General features: G+C 30.7%; 1 long non-coding RNA gene across 1 annotated transcript; it reads left to right on the top strand.

Moving 5' to 3' along the window:
- Window positions 1–17,611: 17,611 nt before the first annotated feature.
- Window positions 17,612–18,213, top strand: LOC124419387. Its single transcript, XR_006940531.1, has 3 exons — window positions 17,612–17,670; window positions 17,840–17,864; window positions 18,122–18,213. It is a non-coding gene; the product is annotated as an uncharacterized LOC124419387 (long non-coding RNA).
- The last annotated feature ends 1,316 nt before the right edge of the window (window positions 18,214–19,529 follow it).

The raw sequence follows: 19,529 nt of genomic DNA, 5'->3' as shown, positions 1-19,529 counted from the left end.
GTTTTTTGAGTTTGGTGCCGAATTTTGGACTCCTGACAAGGGTTGTTATATTGGACGTTGAAGCCAGTGCAATTGCATAAATTTTGTTGTGTATTATGTTTTGCTCTAAAGTTTTTCGTAGAACAAAGATTTTAAAAAACTGTTTTTCAATGTTTTACTAAAAATTGTTTTTTGAGCTACGGGCCGAATTTTGGACTTCTGACGAAGGTTGTTGTTTTGGACGTTGTACATAGTTTAATTCCCTACATTTTGGTGCATATATTTAGCTTTAAAATTTTTCATAAAACAAAGTTTTTAAAAAAGTGTTTTCAATATTTCACTCAAAATGGTTTTTTGAGTTTGGGGTCGAATTGTGGACTTCTTACAAAAGTTGTTGTACTTACATTTTGTACTTACTATCTTGTGCTTTAAAGTTTTTCATAAAATAAAGTTTGTAAAAAGTGTTTTTCAATATTTCATTCAAAATTTTTTTTTGAATTTGGGGCCGAATTTTGGACATCTGACAATGGTTGTTGTAATGGACGTTGTAGCTAGTCCAATTCCCTACATTTTGGTGTATAATATATTTTGCTCCAAAGTTTTTCATAAAACAAATTTGTTAAGAAGTGTTTTTCAATATTTCACTCAAAATGGGTTTTTGAGTTTGGGGCCGAATTTTGGACTCCTGACAAAGCTTGTTATATTGGACGTTGTAGCCAGTGCAATTGCATAAACTTTGGTGTATAATATGTTTTGCTCTAAAGTTTTTAAAAAAGTGTTTTTCAATAATTCACTCAAAATTGTTTTTTGAGTTTGGGGCCGAATTTTGGACTTCTGACGAAATTTGTTGTACTGGGATTTGTAGCTACATTTTGGTGTGTAATGTTTTGCTCTAAAGTTTTTCATAAAACAATGTTTTTAAAAATGTGTTTTTTAATATTTCACTCAAAATTTTTTTTTTTAACATCTGAATTTTGGACATCTGACAATGGTTGTTGTAATGGAATTTGTAGCTAGACAAGGGTTGTTGTATTGGATGTTGTATCTAGTCCAATTCTCTACATTTTGGTGTATAATACCTTTTGCTCTAAAGTTTTTTAAAAGGTGTTTTTCAATATATATCTCAAAATTGTTTTTTGACTTTGGGGACGAATTTGGACTTCCGACAAATGTTGTTGTATTGGACGTTGTAACTAGTCCAATTTCTTACATTTTGGTGTATAATATCTTTTGCTCTAAAGTTTTTCATAAAACAAAGTTTTTAAAAAAGTGTTTTTCAATATATATCTCAAAATTGGTTTTTTGAGTTTGGGGCCGAAGTTTGGACTTCTGACAAAGGTTTTTGTTTTGGACGTGGTAGCTAGTCCAATCTCTTACATTTTGGTGTATAATAACATTTGCTAAAAAGTTTTTCGTAAGCTTTTCTCTTGTTTTTTATTTGAATTAATTAATTTGTAAATCCTAGTTTATATACATGGTTAACGTATGCACAAAACTAAACTGTATTTAATTTGCTTATTATGTATTAAACTTAACGAAACATAAGTATCCGTTATAACGTTGTGTGAAAAGAGCCTTCAAGGATTCCAAAAAAGAAATAAATTTTCACTTCTTTTTAAACCAGCCAAAGCTGAGCATCAACTTATGTGTTGTTTCTGGATAACGTCTGAGTAGTTTGAGTTGAAATTTTACTTGTATTTTGTTTTTGTTACAATAACAAAATACAAGTAAAATTTGTGCTCAAACTACTCGCTCGGTATCTGGAAACAGCACATTAATAAATAAAATCCCTTTTATCTATTTAAAACTAATTCCCTTGTGTTTTCTCTTTTTTCCCCACACGCTTCAACTAAACTTTATAATTTCTCATTCCTTGAGAAATTATAAAGTCCTTTTTAATTTATTAATCCCGTGTAAGTGTGTGTGTAAGAAAAAATAAAATATGTTGAAAAATTAAAATTTTACCAATAAATCAAAGAGTTTAAATGTGACGAGAAACCACCACCATTGATCATCAATAAATATTATGCAACAATAACAAACATACATAACAGTTAGCGGTGATATTCCTACTCTCTTAATTGTTCTCAATAAGTTGTGAAAAGAAAATAAAGAACAAGAGAAAAAACGCACAGTGGGCTCGACGTGAAAAAATAATACTGTAAAATAATATTAAGTATTATAAATATTCAGGAAATATTTTTTGTGTGCATCTAAAAATTGATGCTCAATAAAATAATTGCTGTGGAAAATACCATATACATATTTGTAAAAATAATTTATTGTGGTTTATTTGTTACTTCTTTATGCATGTACAAATGAGCACAGTGGTCACAGTGAAACAAAATAAAAAAATTTCTGATGATAAAAAAGTAAAATCTTATAATATTAAAAGAAATTTTAGATAATTTTTTTGCACTTCTTTATATAAATAATTTTTTGGTGCTTGGCAATTTGTGATAAACGGAAAATTTTGCTTATAGAAATTAAAGCGAATTAAAAATAAATTTTTGAAAAAATTTTTTGGAATGCAAATTTTCGCTTGGCAGTTGGTGATAAATTTAAAATAATAAATAATCCCAGTTCTAAATTAATATTGTGGCAATACAAAATAATAAAATTAATAAAATTTATTTTCTGAGAAAAGTAGCTCTTGCTATTCCACTGTGAAAAAATGGATACATTGGTTTCAGTGAAAAGATCCATTGTATCCTTATACAATGGAATAGCAAGAGCTACTTTTCTCAGAAAATAAATTTTATTAATTTTATTATTTTGTATTGCCACAATATTAATTTAGAACTGGGATTATTTATTATTTTAAATTTATCACCAACTGCCAAGCGAAAATTTGCATTCCAAAAAATTTTTCAAAAATTTATTTTTAATTCGCTTTAATTTCTATAAGCAAAATTTTCCGTTTATCACAAATTGCCAAGCACCAAAAAATTATTTATATAAAGAAGTGCAAAAAAATTATCTAAAAATTTCTTTTAATATTATAAGATTTTACTTTTTTATTATCAGAAATTTTTTTATTTTGTTTCACTGTGACCACTGTGCTCATTTGTACATGCATAAAGAAGTAACAAATAAACCACAATAAATTATTTTTACAAATATGTATATGGTATTTTCCACAGCAATTATTTTATTGAGCATCAATTTTTAGATGCACACAAAAAATATTTCCTGAATATTTATAATACTTAATATTATTTTACAGTATTATTTTTTCACGTCGAGCCCACTGTGCGTTTTTTCTCTTGTTCTTTATTTTCTTTTCACAACTTATTGAGAACAATTAAGAGAGTAGGAATATCACCGCTAACTGTTATGTATGTTTGTTATTGTTGCATAATATTTATTGATGATCAATGGTGGTGGTTTCTCGTCACATTTAAACTCTTTGATTTATTGGTAAAATTTTAATTTTTCAACATATTTTATTTTTTCTTACACACACACTTACACGGGATTAATAAATTAAAAAGGACTTTATAATTTCTCAAGGAATGAGAAATTATAAAGTTTAGTTGAAGCGTGTGGGGAAAAAAGAGAAAACACAAGGGAATTAGTTTTAAATAGATAAAAGGGATTTTATTTATTAAGTTGATGCTCAGCTTTGGCTGGTTTAAAAAGAAGTGAAAATTTATTTCTTTTTTGGATTCCTTGAAGGCTCTTTTCACACAACGTTATAACGGATACTTATGTTTCGTTAAGTTTAATACATAATAAGCAAATTAAATACAGTTTAGTTTTGTGCATACGTTAACCATGTATATAAACTAGGATTTACAAATTAATTAATTCAAATAAAAAACAAGAGAAAAGCTTACGAAAAACTTTTTAGCAAATGTTATTATACACCAAAATGTAAGAGATTGGACTAGCTACCACGTCCAATACAAAAACCTTTGTCAGAAGTCCAAACTTCGGCCCCAAACTCAAAAAACCAATTTTGAGATATATATTGAAAAACACTTTTTTAAAAACTTTGTTTTATGAAAAACTTTAGCCAAAATGTAGGGAATTAAACTATGTACAACGTCCAAAACAACAACCTTCGTCAGAAGTCCAAAATTCGGCCCGTAGCTCAAAAAACAATTTTTAGTAAAACATTGAATAACATTTTTTTAAAAGCTTTGTTCTACGAAAAACTTTAGAGCAAAACATAATACACAACAAAATTTATGCAATTGCACTGGCTACAACGTCCAATATAACAACCCTTGTCAGGAGTCCAAAATTCGGCACCAAACTCAAAAAACAATTTTGAGTGAAATATTGAAAAACACTTTCTAAAAACTTTGTTTTATGAAAAACTTTGGAGCAAAACATATTATACACCACAATGTAGGGAATTGGACTAGCTACAACGCGCAATACAACAACCTTTGTCAGATGTCCAAAATTCGGCCCAAACTCAAAAAATTTATTTTGAGTGAAATATTGAAAAACAATTCTTTAAAAACTTTGTGCTACGAAAAACTTTAGAGCAAAACATATTGTACACCACAATGTTGGGAATCGGACTAGCTACAACGGCCAATACTATAACCATTGCCAGAGGTCCAAAATTCGGCCCCAAACTCAAAAAACAATTTTGAGTGAATTATTGAAAGTAATTCACCAAAATTTATGCAATTGCACTGGCTACAACGTCCAATATAACAACCCTTGTTAGGAGTCCAAAATTCGGCACCAAACTCAAAAAACAATTTTGAGTGAAATATTGAAAAACACTTTCTAAAAACTTTGTTTTATGAAAAACTTTGGAGCAAAACATATTATACACCACAATGTATGGAATTGGACTAGCTACAACGCGCAATACAACAACCTTTGTCAGATGTCCAAAATTCGGCCCAACCTCAAAAAATTTATTTTGAGTGAAATATTGGAAATTGGTCTAACTACAACGTCCAATACAACAACCTTTGTCAGAAGTCTAAAATTCGGACCCAAACTAAAAAAACAATTTTGAGTGATGTGTTAAAGAACACTTTTTTAAAAAGTTTGTTCTACGAAAAAATTTAGAGCAAAAGATATTACACACCAATATGTAGGTACAACAGCCCTTGCAGGAAGTCCACAATTCGGCCCCAAACTATAAAACAATTTTGAGTTAAAGTTTTTATAAAACAAAGTGTTTAAAAAAGTATTTTTCAATATTTCACTCAAAATTGTTTTTTGAGCTTCGGGTCGAATTTTGGACTTCAAAATGTTTTTTTTTTAGTTTATGGCTGAATTTTGGAATTCTGACAAGGGTTGTTGTAATGGACGTTATAGCTAGTCCATTTCCCCACATTTTGGTGTGTTATATGTTTTGCTCTAAAGTTTTTCGTAGACAATGTTTTTAAAAAAGTGTTTTTAACATTTCACTTAAAATAGTTTTTTTAGTTTGGGGCCGATTTTTTGACTTCTGACAAAGGTTGTTGTACCTACATTTTGGCGTGTTATATCTTTTGCTCTAAAGTTTTTCATAGAACAAAGTTTTTAAAAAAGTGTTCTTTAAGATTTCACTCAAAATAGTTTTTTTTTTAGTTTGGGGCCGATTTTTGGACTTCTGACAATAGTTGTTGTATCTTTTGCACTAAAGTTTTTCGTAGAACAACGTTTTAAAAAAGTGTTCTTAAACAATTCACTTAAAATTGTTTGTTTTAGTTTGGGTCCGGAAATTAGACTTCTGACAAAGGTTGTCGTATTGGACGTTTTAGCTAGATCAATCCTACATTTTGGTGTATAATATATTTTGCAGTTTTTAGTTTGGGACCGAATTTTGGACTTCTGGCAATGGTTGTTGTATTGGACATTGTAGCTAGTCCAATTTCCTACATTTTGGTGTATAACATGTTTTGCTCTAAAGTTATTCCTAAAACAAAGTTTTTAAAAAGTATTTTGAAATATTTCACTCAAAATTATTTTTTGAGCTTCGGGCCGAATTTTTGACTTCTGACGAAGGTTCTTTTATTGGACATTGTAGCTAGTCCAATTCTCTACATTTTGGTGTATATGCTTTGCTTTAAAGTTTTTTTCGTAGAACATAGTTTTTAAAAAAGGGTTTTTCAATATTTTATTCAAAATGGTTGTGGACTTCTAACGTAGGTTGTTGTGTTGGACGTTGTAGCTAGTCCAATTCCCTATATTTTGGTGTATATGTTTTGCACTAAAGTTTTTCATAAAACCAAGTTTTTAAAAAAGTGTATTTCAATATTTCACTCAAAATTGTTTTTTTGAGTTTGGGCCGAATTTTGAGCTGCTGACAAAAGCTGTGGTATTGGACGTTGTAGTTAGACCAATTTCCTACATTTGGGTGTATAATATGTTTTGCTCTAAAGTTTTTCGTAGAACAAAGATTTTAAAAACCTGCTCTTAAACATTTCACTCAAAATTATTTTTAGTTTGGGGACGAATTTTGGACTTCTGAAGAAGGTTGTTGTATTGGACGTGGTAGCTAGACCAATTTCCTACATTTGGGTGTATAATATGTTTTGCTCTAAAGTTTTTCGTAGAACAAAGTTTTTAAAAAAGTGTTTCTTAACATTTCACTCAAAATTGTTTTTTAGTTTGGGTCCGAATTTTGGACTTCTGACGAAGGTGGTTTTATTGGACGTTGTAGCTAGACCAATTTCCTAAATTTGGGTGTATATTATGTTTTGCTCCAATGTTTTTTATAAAACAAAGTTTTTAAAAAGTGTTTTTCAGTATTTCACTCAAAATTGTTTTTTAAGTTTGGGACCGAATTTTGGACTTTTGACAACGGTTGTTGTATTGCACGTTATAACTAGTCCAATTCCCTACACTTTGGAGTATAATATGTTTTGCGCTAAAGTTTTTTTTATAAAACAAAGTTTTTAAATAAGTATTTTTCAATATTTCACTCAAAATTGTTTTTTGAGCTTCGGGCCGAATTTTGAACTTCTGACGTTGTATCTAGTCCAATTCCCTATATTTTGGTGTATATGTTTTCCTTTAAAGTTTTTCGTAGAACAAAGTTTTTAAAAAAGTGTTCTTAAACATTTCACTCAAAATTGTTTTTTTAATTTGGGGTCGAATTTTGGAATCTGACAAAGGTTGTTGTATTGGACGTTGTAGCCAGTTTAATTTCCTACCATTTGGTGTATAATATGTTTTGCTCCAATTTTTTTCATAAAACAAAGTTTTTAAAAAGTGTTTTTCAATATTTCACTCAAAATGGTTTTTTGTGTCTGGGGCCAAATTTTGGACTCCTGACAAAGGTTGTTGTGTTGGCCGTTGTAGCTAGTCCAATTCCCTACATTTTGTTGTGCAATATCTTTTGCTCTTAAGTTTTTCATAGAACAAAGTTTTTAAAAAAGTGTTTTTCAATATTTCACTCAAAATTGTTTTTTGAGTTTGGGATCGAATTTTGGACTTTTGACAAAGGTTGTTTTATTGGACGTTCTAGCTTGTCCTATTCCCTACATTTTGGTGTGTAATATGTTTTTCTCTAAAGTTTTTCGTAGAACAATGATTTTAAAAATGTGTACTTTCACATTTCACTCAAAATGGTTTTTTTAGTTTGGGGCTGAATTTTGGAATTCTGAAAAAGGTTGTTGTAATGGACGTTATAGCCAATTCCCCACATTTTGGTCTTTAATATGATTTGCTCTAAAGTTTTTAAAAAAGTGTTCTTTAACATTTCACTCAAAATTGTTATACCCTACATCACTTTAGTGGGGAGGGTATATTGGGTTTGTGCTGATGTTAGTAACATACAAAAATATTCGTCCTATACCCTTAAAGTATACCAATCGGCTTAGAATCATTTTCTGAGGTTTTTTGAATTTGAGGCCGAATTTTGGACTTCTGACAAAGGTTGTTGTATTGTACGTGCTAGTCAAATTCCCAAAAAAAAAACATATTATACACCAATACATTTTGGTGTATAATATGTTTTCCTCTAAAGATTTTCGTAAAACTAATGTGCTGTTTCTAGATACCGAGCGAGTAGTTTGAGTACAAATTTTACTTGTATTTTGTTATTGTAACATAAATAAAATACAAGTAAAATTTTAACTCAAACTACTCACACGTTATCTAGAAACAACATACAAGTTTTGAAAAAAGGGCCAAATTTTGGCACTCTAACAAAAGTTGTTGTGTTGGACGTTGTAGCTAGTCCAATTCCCTACATGTATGTAATATATTTTGTTCTAAAGTATTTTTCATAAAACAAAGTTTTTAAAAAATTGTTTTCACTATTTCACTCAATATAGTTTTTTGAGTTTGGGACCGAATTTTGAACTTCTGACAAAGGTTGTTGTATTGGACGTTGTAGCTAGTCAAATACCCTACATTCTGGTGTAGAATATGTTTTGCTGTAAAGTTTTTCATAAAACAAAGTTTTTAAAAAAGTGTTTTCAATATTTCACTCAAAATTATTATTTTTTAATTTGGAGCCGAATTTTGGACTTCTGACAAAGGTTGTTGTATTGGACGTTATAGATAGACCTTTGCTTTACATTTTGTGTATAATATGTTTAAGAGTTTTTAAAGTTTTTCATAAAACAAAGTTTTTAAAAAGTGTTTTTCAATATTTCACTCAAAATCGTTTTTTTTTTTGAGTTTGGGCCGAATTTTGGCCTTCTGACAAAAGTTTTTTTATTGGACGTTATACCTAGTCCAATTCCCTACATTTTGGTGTATAATATGTTTTGCTCTAAAGTTGTTCATAAAACAAAGTTTTTAGAAAAGTGTTTTTCAATATTTCACTCAAAAGTGTTCTTTATCATTTCACTCAAATTTGATTTTTGAGTTTGGCGCCGAATTTTGGCCTTCTGAGAAAAGTTTGTTCTATTTTACGTTGTAGCTAGTACAATTCCCTAAATTTTGGTGTATAATATGTTTTGCTCTAAAGTTGCTCATAAAACAAAGTTTTTAAAAGAGTGTTTTTCAATATTTCCTTCAAAATTGTTTTTTTTTGGTTTTTGTATTGGACGTTGTAGATAGTCCAATTTTCTACATTTTGGTGTGAAATATGTTTTGCTTTAAAGTTTTTCATAAAACAAAGCTTTTCAAAAATTGTTCTTTAACATTTTACTCAAAATTGATTTGTGAGTTTGGGGCCGAATTTTGGCCTTCTGACAAAAGTTGTTGTATTGGACGTTATAGCTAGTCCAATGCCCTAAATTTTTGTATAATATGTTGTGTTCTAAAGTTTTTCGTAGAACAAAGTTTTTAAAGAGGTGTTCCTTAACATTTCACTCAAATTGTTTTTTTTAGTTTGGATCGAATTTTGGACTTCTGACAAAGGTTGTTATATTAGACGTTGTAGCTAGTCCAATTCCCTACTTTTTGGTGTGTAATATGTTTTGCTCTAAAATTTTTCATTTAAATTCTACATAAATAATATTGAAGAAGACTTAACTCCCCCTACCAACATTTTTAAGGATAGGGCCATATTTTGCCCTACTCCCCTTTGAGCCCTCTTAAAAAATATTTATTTTTGCCAAAAAAGGAAAAATATTCCGAAATAAAGTTAAAAAAACAAACCAAATGCTTAATTTTTTAAATAATCCCCATTTTTAACATACATACTGACTGGTGTAGGGTATCATATGGTCGGCTGCGCCAGACTATACATTCATACTTTTTTTTTAGTTTAGTGCCGAATTTTGGTCTTCCGACAAAGGTTGTTTTATCGGACGTTGTAGCTAGTCCTATTCCCTACCATTAAAGTTTTTCGTAAAACAAAGTTTTTAAAAAAGTGGGACCGAATTTTGGACTTCTGACAATGATTGTTGTATTGGACGTTGTAGCTAGTCCAATTCCCTACATTTTTGAGTATAAAGTTTTTTACAAAACAAAGTGTTTTTCAATATTTCACTCAAAATGGTTTTTTGAGTTTAGGGCCGAAATTTGGACTTCTGACAAAGGTTGTTTTATTAGATGTTGTAGCTAGTCCAATTCCCTACATTTTGTTGTGTAATAAGTTTTGCTCTAAAGTTTTTAAAAAAGTGTTTTTCAATATTTTACTCAAACTTGTTTTTTGAGCTTGGGGGCGAATTGTTAACTTTTGACAAAGGTTGTTGTACCTACATTTTGGTGTATAATATGTTTTGTTCTAAAGTTTTTCGTAGAACAAAGTTTTTAAAAAAGCGTTCTTTAACATTTCATTAAAAATTTTTTTACTTTGGGTGTGAATTTTAGACTTCTGACAAAGGTAGTTGTATTGGACGTTATAGCTAGTCCAATCCCCTACATTTTGGTGTATAATATGTTTTGCTCTAAAGTTTTTCGTAGAACAAAGTTTTTTTAAAAAAAATGTTCTCTAAGACCCCATAAAGTATATATATTCTGGTACCTCGTAAGATTCTAAGACGATCTAACGTCCGTCCGTATTTCTGTTGTTGGCACGATAGCGTCCACAAAATAAGAGATATTGAGATGAAATTTTCCCAAAATATATTTTGTTGAGCAGAAATGATTGGTATTGAAAATGGGCAAAATCGGTCAACGATTTCACATAGCCCCCTAACAAATGTACCCCCCCGGAATATTGTATACATAGCTTCAAATATACACAAATTCGTTTTTTTATCAAGCACATACAACAAAAATTTCGTATAGGTAAGTTTTTTGACGTCTGCAAAGTAATTCTGCATTATGGCGGACATAGGACCATAATTGGCCCTACCCCCATATAAGGTCCCCTTTAGAAAATGACTTAATAGCTTATTACTGGCTTAAAAATGAGAATATAGCGATGAAATTCGACACACATAAGTTTCATGCAAGCCAATATCTCTCAACTAAAATTTTATGTATATCGGTCCATAATTGACCCTACCCCCATGTAAGGTCCCCTTCAGAAAATGAGTTTAACGCTCATTACACTCTTAAAAATAAATGTATATCGATGATGAAATTTGACATAAGTTAGATTTTTTACTGGCCAAAATCTCTCTATGAAATTTTATGTGGATCGGTCCATAATTGACCCCACTCCCCATATAAGGTCCCCTTCAGAAAATGACTTTAACGCTCATTACTGGCATAAAAATAGGAATATAGCGATGAAATTTGACATAAGTAAGTTTCTTACTAGCCAAAACCTCTCTATGCAATTTTATATGGATCGGTCCATAATTGATCCTACCCCCCATATTAGGTCCCCTTCAGAAAATGACTTTAACGCTCATTACTGGCTTAAAAATGGGAATATAGCGATGAAATTCGACACACATAAGTTTCATGTAAGTCAATATCTCTCAACCAAATTTTATGTATATCGGTCCATAATTGGCCCTACCCCCCCATATAAGGTCCCCTTCAGAATATGACTTTAACGCTCATTACTGGCTTAAAAATACAAGTATAGCGATGAAATTTGACATAAGTAAGTTTCTTTACGCTAAAACCTCTCTATGAAATTTTTATGTGGATCGGCCCATAATTGACCCTACCCCCCATATAAGGGTCCCCTAAGCTCATTACTGGCTTAAACAAACGAATATAGCGATGAAATTGATATAAGTAAGTGTCTTACAGGCCAAAAAATCTTTATGAAATTTTATGTGGATCGGTCCATAATTGACCCTACACCCATAAAAAGACATCCCCTAAACTTTCTTTAATGTCATTGCTGGCTCAAAAATATGATTATAACAATGAAATTTCACAGAAGTAAGATTTATACAAGTCATTACCAAATTTTATGTGGAACAGGCCTTAATTGACCCTACCCCCAACATAAGGTCCCTATCAGAAAAATACTTTAAGGCCCATTACTGGCTTAAAAATACGAGTATAGCAATAAAATTCGACTCAATTAAGTTCCTTGCCAGTCAAAAACTCTTAACTTATGTGCTGTTTCTGGATACCGAGCAATTAGTTTGAGCACAAATTTTACATGTATTTTGTTATTGTAACAAAAATAAAATACAAGTAAAATTTTTACTTAAACTACTCACACGTTTTCTAGAAACAACACATTAATTTTATGTGGATCGAGCCTTAATTGACCTACCCCCATATAATGTCCCCATCAAAAAATTAATTTTTGGGCTAAAAAACGAGTAAAGCGATGAAATTCGATATAAACCTGACCTGTAGGAACCAAGATCGTTCTACAAAATTTTACGGAGATCGGTCTATAATTGACGCTACCCCCATATAAGGCCCCTTCAGAAAATGACTTTAAAGCTCAGTACTGGCTTAAATATACTAGAAGATTTATAAAAAGATTTATTGATTTAAAAACTCTCTACCATATTTTATGACTTTAATGCTCCTAAATGGCTTCAAAATACAAGTAGATCGATGAAATTTAAACAAATAAGGAACTGAAATCTTCCTACAGACTTTTATGATAATTTCCATATATGTATGTATAAATACCCCTACTACCTATAAAAATTAGCACTGTCAATAGTAAAACCCCCACTAATGGACCTCTTTCAAATGTTACACTGATGTTCTCCTTAATATCGATATACAATAATAAAATATTCAAAATATCAAAGTTCATTTATATATCAGTGATTTGATGGTGGGTATAAAAGATTCGGCATAGCCGAATATAACACTCTTACTTGTTTAGTTTGGGGCCGAACTGTGGACTTCTGACAAGGGTTGTTGTACCTACATATTGGTGTGTAATATCTTTCACTCTAAATTTGTTTTTTGAGTTTGGGGAAGAATTGTGGACTTCTGACAAGGGTTGTTGTACCTACATTTTAGTGTGTAAAATGTTTTGCTCTAAAATTTTTCATAAAACAAAGTTTTTGAAAAGGTGTTTTCAATATTTCGCTCAAAATTGATTTTTGAGTTTGGGGCCGAATTTTGGACATCTGACAGAGGTTGTTTTATCGGACGTTGTAACTGTTACAATTCCCTACCTTTAGGTGTATAACATGTTTTGCTCTAAATATTTTTAAAAAAAGTGTTTTTCAATATTTCACTCAAAACTGTTTTTTGATTTTGGTCTCGAATTTTGAAATTCTGCCAAAGGTTGTTGTATTGGACATTGTGGCTAGCCCAATTGCCTACATTTTGATGTGTAACATGTTTTGCTCTAAAGTTTTTCGTAGAACAATGTTTTTATAAAAGTGTTTCTCAATATTTCACTCAAAACTTTTTTTAAGTTTGGGTCCGAATTTCGGACTTCTGACAAAGGCTATTGTACTTACATTTTGGTATGTAATATCTTTTGCTCAAAAGTTTTTCGTAGAACAAAATTTAAAAAAAAGTGTTTTTAATATTTCACTTACACTCTTTTTTAAGATTGGGGCCGAATTTTAGTATCTGACAAAGGATGTTTTATTGGACGTTGTAGCTGGACCAATTTCCTACATTTATAACATGTTTTGCTCTAAAGTTTTTTATAAAACATAGTTTTTAAAATAGTGTTTTCCAATATTTCACTCAAAATTGTTTTTTGAGTTGTTGTATTGGACGTTGTAGCTAGTCCAATTCCCTACATTTTGGTGTGTAATATGTTTTGCTCTAAAGTTTTTCGTAGAACAACATTTTTAAAAAAGTTTGAGGCCGAATTTTGGTCATCTGACAAAGGTTGTTTTATTGGACGTTGAAGCTAGTCCAATTCCCTACATTTTGGTGTATAATTTGTTTTGCTCTAAAGTTTTTCATAAAGCAAAAAAAGTGTTTTTCAATATTTCACTTAAAATTGTTTTTTGAGCTTGGGGCTGAAATTTGGACTTCTGACAAAGGTTGTTGTATTGGTCTTTGTAGCTAGTCCAATTCCTTACATTTTAGTGTATAATAAGTTTTGCTCTAAAGTTTTTGATAACACAAAAAAGTGTTTTCAATATTTCACTCAAAATTGTTTTTCCATTTTGGGGCCGAATTTTGGACTTCTGACAAAGGTTCTTGTATTGGACTTTGTAGCTAGCCCATTCCCTACATTTTGGGGTATTAAATATTTTGTTCTAAAGTTTTCATAAAACAAAGTTTTTAAAAAAGTGTTTTTCAATATTTTACTCAAAATTGTTTTTTAAGTTTGAGGCCGAATTTTGGTCATATGACAATGGTTTTTTTATTGGACGTTGTAGCTGCTCCAATTCCCTACATTTATAATATGTTTTTCTCTAAAGTCTTTCTTGTAATTTGAACCCAATGACAAATTTATTGAAAAAGGTATTTAATGTTTAAACAAGTAACGGTTTCATTCTTCAATATATTTAAGTCTTGAAGTAGGCCTCTCAGCGTCTGTTTTAGTCCATACAGATATTTAAGTAGCCGACAGGAAACACCTTTTTCAGCAGTAACCCCTTCTGGTACAGCCATATAGATTTCTTCGCGCAAGTCTCCATTTAAAAATGTGGTTTTTATGTCCAATTGATGAAGTTGCATGTTTTTCTTAACCGCAATAGCGAGAACCACACGTATTGTTGTCAGTTTCGCCACCAAACTTTTGTAAAAAACCTTTTAAACTAACCTGGCATTGTATCGTACAGGATTTCCATTCTCATCCCACTTAATTTTAAATACCCATCTGGACTTCAATAACTTGGCACTTTTTGGAGTTTTAGTAAGAACCCAGACTTTATTAGAATTAATCGATTTCAGTTCTTCATTTGTATCTGCAGGTTCTTCAGCAACTACTGGATCAGTAACGGGCATATTATTAATAACATCTACCCTTTCTTGCTCGTTAGTTTTTAACAAAATTGTAAGTGGTTGATTTACTTCAGTATGCTCCATGTACGGATGACAAGTTTCCTCGAAATTTACGTCCCTCGCGGTAACAACCTTTTTTTTTCATTCATATCCCAGAGTTTATATCCACATTTCAGCAGGAGTCACATTATCATCAATTGCTTTTGATGACTCCTGTTAATTATATAAACGCCAGAAAGCGCAGCTTCAACCCACATATTTTTCGGCATATGGGATTGTAGTAGCATAGTACGAACTTTTTCAACTATAGTTCTGTTGAAACGTTCAGAGACACCATTCTGTTGTGGTGAATAAGCAATTGTCTATTCTAGCTGAATGCCTTTTGATTTGTACCACTTCAATTGTTCCTTGGAGTTGTACTCACGACCTTGATCTACTGTTGACTTCGAAATTGATAAACCAAACTTAGCTGTAGCCATTGCTTCATACTTCACAAATTTCTCGAAAACGTGGGACTTTTTTAATAGCATAAATTACTGCAAAGTGGGTGAAATCGTCAATAAAGGATACAAAATATTTTGATCCATCCCAAGCTATAGGATCAATAGGCCCACAGACATCTGAATGTATTCTTTCAAGTGGAAGAGACGATCGATGACGAGTTCCATTAAAAGGATCTCGACAATGTTTACCTTTCACAAAAATTTCGCAAAAATCTAACTTTCCAGCTTTGAAATTTATTCCGTCTACCATTTTCTTATTTGCCAAATCATTTAAGGAAGATTGCCCAATATGAAAGAAACGTTTATGCCAGAGTTTGACTTTATCTTGATTAGAAAAATTTGCAGAATGTTGATGCAGTTGAAAAGTAATTTCATAAAGACTTCCTCTTAAGTATCCTGTAGCTATCAACTCGCCCTTGTTGTATTTGTAGGCAGTGTCCTTACTGAATTTTACGTCAATACCTGCAGCTGTCATCTTTTTAACAGAAAGTAAATTATCTCTTAATTCGGGCACATATAACACGTCTCACAGTGGTATAGAAAAAAAGAGGGAAATAATTCGGTAACTTCTAAACGGTTAATCCGATTTTAATGAAATTTGATATGCAGAAAGAGGAGGTATTGTTTTAAATTTGGTCCTTATAGGCCAACCAGGGGTCCGGCGGGGGGTCCTCAAATTAGGACACCTCGGCTATGTTAAATTTGTAATCCATTTATGGATACAGAATGGGGTGGAATAATTTGCGCCCTGAATTTTTGAATTTCCTTAATTTTAAAAATTTTCATGTATTTTGGGCATTTCTTTATTCCTAACAAAAAATTTGCAATATGGCAACCCTTATTCCATTCACAAACAAATGTGCGACTCTGTACCGCCGTCAAAACTGGTCGTGCGGCGACGTACTCTTAATTTATTTCACAGCTGTTTGAATGAAATGGAAGGGGAGGAGAGAGAATGCAAAAATGCAAAAATGCAAAGAATGCAAATAGTAAGTATTTTGTTAATGAAATTTTTATTTTTGAATATATTTGTTTTTATTTTGAAATTCTATTGCAAAATTGTGACAAAATACTAATTGATATTATTTCATGTTTTCTTTTCAGGAAAAGAGGAGGATGCTGCAGATTCTGGTGAAATATTGGTAAGTAAAAATTTATTGAATTCATTCAAGGTCAACAAAAATTGTAATGCATTTTTTTGTTTACTCTTTTCAGGAATGTGAATGCCGTTAGCTATTGGGTATGTGCGTGCGTAATTTCTGGATTTGGAAAAAAAAACAAGGTAATTTTTATGAATTTATAAAGTGAAATTATTGTAAAAAGTGTGATCAAAATAAAAGTGCAGTTAGGAATTCATGGTGAAAAAAAATTATATACAGTGAGTGTAACGAGTGCGCGGACGGACAAAAAAATGAAAACGGAAAAATAAAATTTTTATAAAAAGTGAATAAGTTATTGCCGGTATGCAATAAAAATTTAAACATTTTTTTCCAGAAATTACAGTGAGGTATAAAAGTGAAGTGTAAAACAAAATTAAAGTGAAAAATTAAAGAAAAAAAAGAAATTTAATGAAACTAGTGTGTAAAACGGATTTGTGTCTGTGAATAAAACATAAAATTGGAATCTACAGCGATAAAAGTGAAATAAAAAAATTAAAAGTGAAAATAAAATTAAACTATTGTGCGAATAAATTGTTGACGCTGAATAAAAAAAACAAACTAAAAACGGATTTTACAGTGACCATTAAAAGTGTGTGGTGTTAAAAAAGAAATTAAAAGTGAATAAAAATGAAAGTAAAACTGAAACTGAAACTAAAGTGATGGTAAATTAAACCGTTGTAAAACAAAAATAAAAGAATACTGTGAAAATCAAAGTGTTGTGGCACAATAAAAAAAATTATTCTATGGTGTTAAGTGAATATTTTGACCGTGTGTGTGAAGAAACTGTGTGGTGTAAAATAAAACTAAGTTTGGAAAATACAGTGGCGGATAAAAGTGTGAGTGATTGAAATAAATAAAACTATTGAACGGGGCTATGTTGTTGTTAATTAATTGAAACTTAAAAATTTTTTTATTACAATGGTGTACAAATTTTCAGTGAAAGTGAAAAAAGTTAAAATTTAGGAAATTAAACGAAAATTTTTGAAGAGTTAGTAAAAGAAATTGATGAAAAGGAAAGTATTAATGCGAGTAAAAATAAACTTGTTTATAACACCTATTGTGAGATTTAGGTAAAAATGTAAAGAAAACTATTGTGGAAAAAAGTGAATTAAATAACGAAAACGGGTGTTCGCAAAAAGTATGCTGTGAATAAATGCGTAGAAGAAAACTAAAACTCTCAAAATAAAAGTGAAAAATAATAAAAATTTGAAAATGTTTAAAAATAAAGTATTAATTCAGTTTTTTGTAATTCATATGTTTTTTATATTCCTTTTATTATTTTTTATAATTTTTTCTATATTTTTAATATTTTTTGTGTTTTTTTTTTATACAATTTTACTAATTATGTGAATTCTCTATACTTTCAGAATAAACTTCTAGAACATCTTGAACTTCAAACTGGCCTTAGGTTTCGTTTAGGATCCGTAAGTATAAAAATACAAGAAAATAAAATAATGTTACTTATTCTCCACTGTAACACAAGGACTAAGTCCACCAAAGCTCGTAGAGTAAACAATAGAGACTTTGGCGGGAAATACCCCTTGTAACTACATTAAACAAAAACTAAATTGAGTGCGTCCACTTTCTTTACAGAACACTAATCCTAATGACAGATCAGGTAAGTCTCTTATTAGAGAGAGTTCGGCGGAAAAGTAGGGACCAAAACCACCAAAGATTTCGGGCTGCAGCCTTAGATCTTGACATTTTAATTTAAAACTAAAATTCTACACTAATAGAAATAAGAGTGTTAGATTATAAAATTTTCTAAAAGAGAATCCTAATAAATATTTTCATAAGACAATTCATAAATATTCCTTTAGAAAATTTTATTGCTAACTTTAAAATAATAAAAACTAAAGTTTCGTTTCCCTACAGGTTATTAAGACTTCAAGTGTCCCTGAGAAGAACGAACTGAAGGGGCGAAACTCCACTAAGAAGCCAAATTCAGTGTAATTCATGGGACTTGGCAAGTATTTATAATGCAATAATTAAAATTTTAAATTTATTACTATTTGAAACCTTATCTAAAATCTTCCGAACTTTTCTTCAGGTGTCAACAACTACAACAACAAGGAATGAAATGAGAGCAGATAATGAAGCAGATAATCCGGGTAAGTGTAAAGTTAAAATCGTAGAATAAAGTAGTAAGTATGTTAAGTATATTGGACAGCTAGTTTAGGTAGTTTTATGTCGGATTCTATATGAACATTTTCTTCTTATAATAAGTGCAGAATTCGGTACTAATAACAAAATAAAGTTTAGAAAAACTATGAAGCAAGGTCCTAAACTACTTGTTATTACTACTGAATGAATTGTGTTTAGTATAGTTACTGACTATATCCAGAACAAAGCTGAAGATTCTGTACTATCAATCATTTATATCTCAGCCAGTGACAATCTGCTTACGGAATGAACAACTACATATTGGTCTTCCAATATGTATTGTCCCAATTGTTTTCTTTAGTATCGGCTCGCTATAAGATCAGACTCAGAATTGCGCCTTTGCCCTTGGTGACTAATAACCCTTACACCTTAAGGCGGTATTTTAAGGTTCCGATATGGCTGCAAATAACATTGACAGTTTTCACGCTATGACAGTCATTTAGGCATCATTTTAAAGCATTATGATTGCACTTTAATTTGGTATATCATTTGTGGCATAATGTGTTCGTCTAAAAAATGGTCAATTTGAAGGATCGGTAGAATTGTTGTTCTATGTTTAATAAACGCAGTAATCTGAGGTTCCGATATGGTTGCAATTAACTTTGGCAGTTTTCGTGCTAGGACAGTCGTTTATACACCATTTTAAAGCCTTAAAATTGCCATTTGTTTTGGTATATAATTTATTGCATAATGTATTTTTAGAAAATGGCCAGGTGGATAGATCGGTAGAATTATTTTCCCAGGTTTAAAAAGGCGGTAATTTGAAGTTCCGATATGGTTGTGAATAACTTTGACAGTTTTCATGCTATGACAGTCATTTATGCATCATTTTAAAGCATTATGATTGCACTTTAATTTGGTATATCATTTGTGGTATAATGTGTTCGTCTAAAAAATGGTCAATTTGAAGGATCGGTAGAATTGTTGTTCTATGCTTAAAAACGCTGTGATTTGAGGTTCCGATATGGTTGCAAATAACTTTGACAGTTTTCATGCCAGAACAATCGTTTATGCATCATTTTAAAGCATTACAGTTGCACTTTGTTTTGGTGTACAATTTGTGGCATAATGAATTTTTACAAAAATTGGATAGTGGTGTGTCAGCTGTTTGTTTAAATAA

The sequence above is a fragment of the Lucilia cuprina genome, chromosome 2, assembly GCF_022045245.1.
Source record: "Lucilia cuprina isolate Lc7/37 chromosome 2, ASM2204524v1, whole genome shotgun sequence".
NCBI lineage: Eukaryota > Metazoa > Arthropoda > Insecta > Diptera > Calliphoridae > Lucilia > Lucilia cuprina.
This window is presented reverse-complemented; position numbering and strand designations above follow the sequence as displayed.